The sequence below is a fragment of the Nuphar pumila genome, chromosome 2, assembly GCF_984573655.1.
Source record: "Nuphar pumila chromosome 2, dmNupPumi1.hap1.1, whole genome shotgun sequence".
Lineage (NCBI taxonomy): Eukaryota > Viridiplantae > Streptophyta > Magnoliopsida > Nymphaeales > Nymphaeaceae > Nuphar > Nuphar pumila.
In genome coordinates, this window is record NC_143250.1 from 13,610,986 (window position 1) to 13,620,920 (window position 9,935).

Here is a 9,935-nt window from a genome sequence, read left to right on the forward strand (position 1 = left end):
CATGCTACATAAGCTCCATCAAGCTTAAACATGCATATCATCTCATGCATCATCTGATTGAGTTATCTTTCCGCTTGAACACAACAGTGTACCCATCGTGTGTGAGTTATGACATTTATCATATATATCATTATAACATTTAAACTTTATATTGAAATAATTTTTACAAGAGATTGCATTAGCACACTGCCTCAATAAGCCTACATATTGCTCGACAGTATGCCACAAACTCATTTGGTTTACCTCTTGAACCATCTCATGCATACAAGCAAAACAATCTACTAACTCAAGGCTGATAACGCAAAAACTTACCTAATGTTAGAAATTCTGTCATAAATCATATAAAACAATTTAGGCTCTGATATTTTAATTGAAAGTACTTACGTATGTTAAATTTATATTCTCAAAATATCAGACATTAACTCGTTATAAAACAGACAATACAATTTCTAGAACACAGACTATTTTCTTGATTTTTAGAACCTTGTCCAATTTTGTTTTTTAAAAAACAAATCTATTATAAATTGTCTAGAAGGAATTAGATGCTGAAAGTTTTATTGTAGGTGACTTGATATGTTATATTCAAACCCACTAAATTTCAGAATTTAATTCAATTTTAGTTGAGAGATAAAAATCTTGAAACACGTATTGTTTCTATGACTCGACAGAACGTATCCTTAAGAACTATAAAATTTGGATCAACTTTTGTGAATTCTCGTCTTCAAACCGTAAGGAGTCGACATCTAAGATTTTAACCATGTGTTTTTCCATATCTAGACTAATACATTTTAAAATCTCAATCATAGATCCTAAGTATTTTGATAGATATGATTTTTACAAAATACCCTATCTCTGCAAGCTTACAGTCAGGACTAAATATCTATTCCATCTCGCAGATGACATATCTCTCAATCCATAATTCATTCGAGTTAGAATTTGATCTGAAACTACTTTTACATGTATTTAATATCTCTACCAAATTTCAGGATTTATGGGTATGTATGTGGTTTGAGAGAACCATATTTATCTTTTTTATTGATCAGATTAAAATAATAGAATACAAATTCTAGTTTTTCAAGAAATTCAATATAACTTCAAGAAATTCATCCAACGAAATAAAAGTATATATGCACATCAAGAACAACATCAAAACAATTTATACATGCATTAAACATAATGTAAAAAACAAAAATCTATCACCTACATAGATATAAAACCTAAATCCAATCGTTTTTCAAAGAAAAACTAGTTTGATTTCTTCTACAAATAAAAATGCTTTTTACAAAAAAAAAACTTGATTTTAAAAATTAATCCAACCTAGATCTTTTGTACTCACCTGTAAAAATAAGTTTCAATGCTTGAATGACCTATGTTGAACCCTATACATGCTAAAAAAACATAAAATCTCGTACCTTAATGCAATTTTTGTTTCGTTAAAACACCACATACAAAAACAAAGCTCAAATCGTACTGTAGTGATCGTGTCACACCTTCAGAACGCAAAAGAGATCGTAGATCCCGTGGTTGCTATCCATGGCCAAGATACAAACCTCACATTAAACACAATATACAAAAACAAACCAAAACACTAACACGGGCGATTAATATGGTCGATCACCGGAAAAATTATAAAGTAGAAGGCTTACTTAGGCAACAATGACCTCTACAATGGCTGGTTTGAAGGCTGGTCATCTCTTCCCCCTATTCTCTTTCTGTCTCTCAACGTGGTGTATAGAAAAAAAGAGACTCAGCCCATTTAAATAGAAGAGCTTGGGTTTCATACTTGGATTTCAACTTCTAGGTGATGCTCTCCTTATTTCAACTTTCAAGTTCTCAATTAGTTTTCTTTTTCTAAAATTTGTACTTCTCAAGTAGTCTCATGTTTGAACTATGAATCCTCTCCATTAGGGTCCAATATCCAACATAAGGTCCACTCCTAGAATCCAATGTATTATACTATAAATAATAATTAATTATAATAAGCTTACACCTTCAAATCTTTCATAATAAAAACATTCACATAAAAATCTTATTAATTAATTTTTTTGTATTTTAAAAAATACTTAATATTACACTACTTTCTGTACATTTTAAAAAGCATCACTTCTCGTTTTCACTTCTTGTATGGTTTCTTGTTGTCGCTTCTTAGTTTGACAACCTTGATCTAACTAAAAGAACAAGTCAACCCCTTGAAGCAAAATGAACAGAGCTGTCTCAAGATCTTGAAGGCAGGACTAAGTGAGAAAAAAAAAATCAAAAAATGAAAAATAGCGAGTAGTGGCAGCTCTGGGGTAGTGGAATCTACACCAGATCAATTTATGGAGAGGGAATGAGCGACTTTTGGATCAGGACTCCTACCATACTGCCTTCAAAGAGAAGTTCTTGGGGGGGGGGGGGGGTGGATATCCACTAAACCATGTCTAACTCAAGAAAGGGAACCGAGCCTATCAACTTACAACAATCTTTGCTGGAATGATCAAACATGCGAGAGAGGGAGCAACTGAACATTTTCAATTTGAGGGCTCGACGACTCTCTATGGGCATTTGGAGTATGAAGGGAGAGTTCAGCCAGGGGTCAACCTAAAATTTTAGACGCCTTCCATCCCCCACATACCATTTTCATCCATGTATAATTTTTTTACTCCAATTTTCACTCCCTTCCACCCATATGATCCTTGGTTAAAAGGCTAGCTAAACCACGATGAGTCACGGTGAGAATACTTGTGTTGGAGAAGTTTAACCCATGAATTTTCTCAGCCTTGAATCACATCCCACACAAGCTTGGCCAATTTTGCAAGATTCACCTCAAGGAGATTCTGAAAACACAGGCCTTCATCACTTTTAGGTTTACACATCCTTCCCCACTTTGAAGGTGGGTGTGACACTTTGGTCTGAATCGTACCAAAAAAACTATCGAATCACCTTCTCCATTCAATTTATCACCCTGTTAGGGAGCCGAAAACACGCCATCCAATGAGACGAGAAAGCAGAAAATACTGATTGGGTGAAACCAGCTTGACCTGCCATCAAAATGAGCCAATTTACCTAGTAGTCAATCCAATTTTAGAATTTGGCTAGGAGGAGCTCACAGTGACTGAGTTTGAGGGGCCCCATGAATAAAGGGAGTCACAAATATTTGATGGGGAGCCTGCCTTCTCTCCATCCACAAATTCGACCAACATGATGAATGCATGAAGGAGGGAGGTTAAAAGGAACAAATATTGATTTTTTCATACTGGCCTGCATATCAGATGAAATTCGAGATAGAATAGCCGTTATTCTGCACAAAAAAGAGTGCATTGTCCTCAAAGAACAAGCGACTCCAAGCCATCCGACTAATCTAGCAAGGGGAGAAAGTTCTGAGGTGCTTATCTAAGACGAATCTATGGGCTAGGCACTCCATCGCGATTAGGAAGAGGTAGGAGAAATAGGGTCCCCTTGGAAAAGTCCCCGACTGCATCCAAACTGTCGACTAGGTTCCCCATTGATGATTACAGCAAATATAGGAGATATAACACAGAGCATCAAGAGGTGGATCCACTCATATCAGAATCCAAAGAAGCAGAGAGATTCATCTAGAAATTCTCAATCAACATAATCATAAGCTTTTGACAAATCCATTTTAAAGAAGACACTAGGCTTGCTACTGTGGTGCATAATGTCCACTATCTCATGGGTGCTCAGCACAGTCTCTTGGGTATTGCGCCCTTTGACAAATGCTCTTTGGTTATGGGAAATGATGTGTTATAGGAAAGCACTCATTCTATTCACCAATATCTTCAAAATGATTTTGTTGATGAAGTTGCGTAGTCTGATGGGTCTAAACTATGAAAGTCTACAAGCCTTTTCTGTCTTGAGAATCAATACGATGTTCATGAAACTGACACTTCACACAATGCGGTGGCTCCTGAAAGATAATCTGATTGCTCTGCACCTGTCTCCCCCAACTATGCTTTAATATAACTGAGAAGGATCTGGGAAACCTGTCAAGTCTTGGAGCTCTGGCTCTATCTAACTCAAAAACAACAGATTTCACCTCTTCTGATACTTCCGAAAGTAGACAAGACTTTTCTTCTCTGTTGATGTTGGGGTCAAGATGTCCTAGAAAAGACTGGGGAGGAGGTTACTCAGCTGAAGAGCAACTAGAAATGAGTACATGGTTCCTGGTGGATCTTGGAGTAACATACAAGCCATCTTCCTTGATCGATTGCATTGAGACACAAGAGCTTGGAAAAAAGAAGTATTGCTATCTCCCTCTGTGTGCCATTTGTAGCAGGATTTTCGATGCCAATAAGACTCCTCTAGAGATTGTAGCAATTGGAATTTCTCACTGAAGTGAATTTCTGATTCGGCTGCCTTAATATTCCCTGCCTCAATCTCCACTTGAAATCTCTTCAATAGTTTTGGAAACCTCGGCTATGCACTTAGGGAGGTCCTTGATGGCAATCTTGCTCTATCTCTTCAAACATTGTTTGGTTTCTACAAGTTTACAGAGAAGTCTCAATATGGGCACCCGGTTACGTGGGTATCCCATGCTTCCTTGATTAAATCAAAGCATCCATCCACTCGGGACCAAAATTGGAAGAATTTAAAGGGAGACTTATGATGACCTCCTGAAATCGTGTTGAGCCTTAATCTGTTGTGGTCGAGGATGGGCTTAGGGATGTAATCTAGATGAGAGTGAGGGAAACGGGTGAGCCATTTTGAATTCACAAACACTCTGCCAATCTTGCTAGTGCGGAAGTTACTTCCAACTTGGTTATTGTGGCCTGTGTATTGCAAGGATCCATTAAATATCTTTAGGAGGTTATAGGAGGAAATCATCTTATTGAATTCGTCCTTGCTAGGGTTACTGTTGTGAGAACCCCATCTCTGAGAGGCCAAGCCACACATGTGGAGTGCTAATCACCAAAACCTGTCCAAGGATAATCATCAGGGTGATTGACTAAGGTACGCCATATATCTCTATGTTGAAGATGGCAATTGGCACCATAAATTCCAGTTAACATAACAATTTCTTCACCTACATCCATTGCCACTGTCATGGATTGGGGAGTTACATGTAGGATTTGAAGCTTAATCCTAAACGAGTCCCAGTTGCATAAGATGCGGCTAGCGGGAGTCACTTTAAAATTCTCTCTGATTGAGTAAGAGGGAAAATCCTTTTGGATTCTGGGGGAGGAAATCAATAAAAAATTTTGTTTCTAACAAAAAACACAACTTCAAGGTGACAATTTTTCAAATCTGATACTATCTGGTGACAAACCTAGCTACACCCCAGGCCTCAGATGTTCCATGCCGCAATTTGCATCAATCACTATGGGGGGGAGCAAAACCAACAACGCCTAAGGGGCACTGCTCCATCGAGGTAGTTTCCTCTGATTCATCTGGGTTGCTACCTTTGTTTCTTCTCATTTTCTGACCTCTCCATGATGACAACAATTTATCTCACTCAGGAGCTTTCATGAGGTTGGAGATCTCCCTTATAGATGGCATCCGAAGGTGGGTTCCTTGAATTTTGTTGGCTCCTACCATCCCCGAGATATCGGTCATATCAAATTGGACTAGCTCTGCACTTGATTTAAAGCCGACTCTATCTACAGAAGTGTGGGATTTGTGTATTTTGTGGATCCCATTCCCGCAAAAAGTGAAGGGCTCTTGAGGTCACCAACAAACCAAGTGATCAATCGTTGGATTTGTGTATTTTGTAGATCACCAAAACACCAAGTGATCAATCGTTGGATTTGTGTATTTTGTGTTCTTTTATTTATTAGATTTGTGAGTGAATGCTTGCGATACTCGAGAATAGTAGAGTGCAAGTTGTCTAATGCAGTTTTCCTGTGTAATGTAAGCGGGGTCAATTTTTTGTGTGATCCGGGGGTCTTGCTCTGCTGGACACGTCCTACTTAAGCCCTATTCAATTGCATGTAAAAGTTTTGGCAGAAGGAAAAAACTTCTTCCAGGACAGGTGGGATCCACCATCTCTCCTTTTGTCAGTTTGGCACAGATGCAAGGCTTGTTGGCTTTATTTCTCAATATTAACACTATATACATTATTGTCATTATTTCTTATTTCTTTTCTTTCCTTTTCAATATAAAGTTATATACATTGGCAATCATATTGAAATTTGAGTGCGAGTATTAAAACTTATCTCTATGCAGACGGTTCAGGGTCATTGTGTCCACCAACTTTCAAAATTGATTCATGAACAGATGTTTTGTCAGTATCTTCTGTCCACCAACTTTCACAACTTTTATAATTGAAATTCTTTTCTTTTTTGATATGCAAGATAGGGAATACCTCCATTGGATTTGAATTTGAGACCCCTCCTTATATGAGGGTGAGACATATTCATCCAACAATTTCATTTGATCCTCAATTTTGATTATATTAGTTTTACCTAGCATTTGAGCAATTTTACTAATGCATATAAAACTCATTGACTATATATATATAACTAAACTTTACTTTATTATTTGAAAGTATTGTGCAATTTCGAATTGACTACAGCTTTGCTTTATTTAATTGTAGCTGAAGAGAAAGAACAATGGCCAGTGAATAGTCTTCATTTATTAATTGTTGTCATGGGGTATTTTTTGGTAGGGTTCTAATCCAAAACATCATCTAGATGTTGTAGTTTTAATTTTTAGTCATGTTGGGGGTTAACCCTAAAGGGATCCCAACCTGCAACCTATCAGTTATGATGGTACAACCTAACAATCGAGTTATCTTTGAGGAAATGAAAAAAGAATACAAAATAAGTTTTACTGGAAATTGAACAGTAACATGGATTACAGTGTCTTAGAAAGATTTTTTGGTTTTACAATCTAAAGCCTATAAATGAAACTTCAGCACAAAACTGCTTTACGGAAAATATTTGCATATCATTTGATACTTTCCAAATGATGGGAATGTCCTCTTAACACTGATATATATAGTTCCACAGCATCTCACCCAAGCAAACATAGATGAAAATGTCCATGGTTTTTGGTTATCAGTTTTGCTGCCTGATTGCCCGGTTAGAAGCCAGACATGGTCCTCGTATCAGTTTTTCTTTTTTGCCATGCTCAGAGGTCTGGAGTCCATAGGATTTCTCCAAAATGAGATTAGAGTCACTCAAGATGACCTGGGAATTTGCAAATGTGATTAGGAGCGTTAACCATAGAGTTCTAGTTTTCATGTATGCAGTCAAAGTCTATCTGTTTCCATCAACTATCCAACAACTACATTGTAATTGTATGAATAATCTCTGCTTGTGCCTGGCTGCAGGATGGGACCAAGGTTTACTTGGAATGTGTGTGGGAGAGAAGAAAGCTGAAAATACCTTCAAACTTGGTTATGGAGCTCACAGCTCAGGGATCCCCACCAAAGATTCCTGGTATATGTCATTCTCTATGCTCACAAAACTAGCAATTTTGAATCGTTGTATGCCTTTTGTTTTCCACTTTGGTTTTGTTTTGCAACTTTCGGGGTGCATATCAGTTGAATTTACCCATTTATTCCTATGGTCACTATAGTGGTCAGTGTTTTGCTTCTGATCCAGGTCCCTATTGATTCATTTGTTGTGCATATTCCATGCACATGCACTTGCTTTGGGTCTGGCATTTGCACGTTCCATGCATATATTATTGTTAATTTGTTATATTTGTTCATCATATTTGTGTGCATTCATCTACATGTGAAATCTTTCATGGTCCATGTTTGTCATTGGTATTGGCAGGTGGGGCTACCTTGATACAGACCTTGTTGCTGTTAATGGCAAAAGCTCAAGCTAAGGGGTTGGAGATGGCGAGCTATAGCTGAACAAGTTCGTGAATTTTTTTAATGCAAGCTACATCTTCTTTCTCATCCTTACTGATGTGAATTTGGTAAACTCCATTGCTTTCCTATAGGCTGGTATTGTACTTAGCACTAAGGTGGCAATTAGGGCTCTATTATTTTTGGCAAAAAAAATTTTACATGAACTTTGAAAATTCGTGAACCATTTTTTTTTTCATTGAAGGTCTTGTTGAAATATGTATATCCTGTTATCTGTTAGTTAGCCTGAACATCCAGTTGAATGCACAGTTAATCCGCTGCTAAAGTGCTAAAATTTCTCTATCTTTTATTTGTTAAGTGTTTTTTTTTTATTGTGTAAGTTTGAATTAATTTCAAGCCCATGAAAGTAGATTTTTCATGCATTAAGATTTCACAAAATTTTTTCAAGAAGCATATGAATAACTAAAAAAAAATATCATTAACTATGACCATGAGCCTTAGTTTATAATCATTAGCCATACTTAATAATCAAATAGCATTTGCTACATCTCTCGATCATTGTTAATGCTATGCTCATTTACTACATCTGCTGGCTGTACTTAATAGTGATCAGTTAGTATGGCTGAGATTGTAGCTAATGTTATTAGGTACAGTACTAACCACTACACCCATTGGCTGTAGTTAAAGCTTACTTATTACGGCTTTTGTAGCATTAACTACAGTTAACGACGGCAATTAATAGTATAAAATTTTGTAGTGCTTGAACTTCTGACTCTCGATGAGAGAGTAGAGATAGCTCCTACTTGAGAGGGAGTTTTGGTACTACTACTTCCAGAAATGAACCATAAGGCTGGCCCCACGCTGCAAATGATGAAAAGATTGTGGGGGTCCTTGCAGTTGGTGGGAGACTTGGTGAAGGGGAGATGGAGAGGAGGAGGTTGTGGCCCCTCTCGAGGGGTTGGGAGCTCTCTAGATTGTAGAGCACTAAAGCGATTGAGATACAAAGAAGATTGAGGTTTAGCCTTGGATTTAACATTCCTCCAAGCAACCTTGATGAGGGTCCATTTATCCACTTTTGGGGTTTTCACAAGGGATTCAGGATTGAGTTTCTTTGGGCACATGACACATGAATGATTAGTTGATGCTGCAAAAGCACACCTTACCCACTTAGACACTCTTGCCAGAAAGTCTTGTTATGCTGCATAAATTCCCTTTGAGGCATTTTGTTAGTCCGTTGAAAAATTCCATAGACCAGCCGATAGATTGCTGGGGGCCCGATGTGGGCGTGCCCGATGTGGGCGCGCCCGATGTCTGTTTGATGGAAGGACATCTGTTGTTATGCCCTTCTTTATATGTATATATGTATGTATATATATATATAGAGAGAGAGTAGGGTGTAACGTCGAATTCACAAAGAGTATGTCGGATGCGTGCCTGCCACTGATTGTGCATGAGATCAGCGGCAGACAGTTTATGCAAAAAAAGTAGGCTTTGGTGGTGGTCACTGACCGCCGCTAAGCCTGGTTTTCTGCCCAGCGAATTAGCGGACCACCGCTAATTCCCTTATTTCGCGTAAAATTGATGAATGAGCATGATTTGATGTTTGTTCGAGGAAAACCTGTTCGATGTTATGGGTTTTACCTATATATACACACCTTTTTATTTTATAAAACTAAATCCAAACTTAAACTTGCCTATACTGTTTGCCGATTTTTTGAAACTCATATTTTCATGCTATTTTTTTTAATGCAAAACCTTTTAAATGATGTATTCATTTAATGAGTTTTTTTTTCATTTCACATATTGCTAACTATAGACTTAACTGCACAAAAGGGCTCAACTCATTTGGCAGGGAAACTTGTGAAAGTCATCAAGTTGATGAGACATCATGAGTTTGAAACCTGGTGGCTAAGCTAGCTTGAGCTCAGCCTATTTAAGCTGGATTTGGACTCATCCAAGTAAATAAATAAGCTAAGCTTGAGCAGGGGCTCAAAATCGGTATAGGTAATTGACCAAGCTTGATCAAAGCAATTGAGCTCATTTAAGCTAAATTAGCCCTATTAAGCATGACTCGTAGTTATATAAGGCATGCAATTATAGTATTTAGATAAATTATGTTGACTCAACATATAAGAAAAAAGTCGTTCCCTAATGCTTAAGACATTAGTCCATCTCC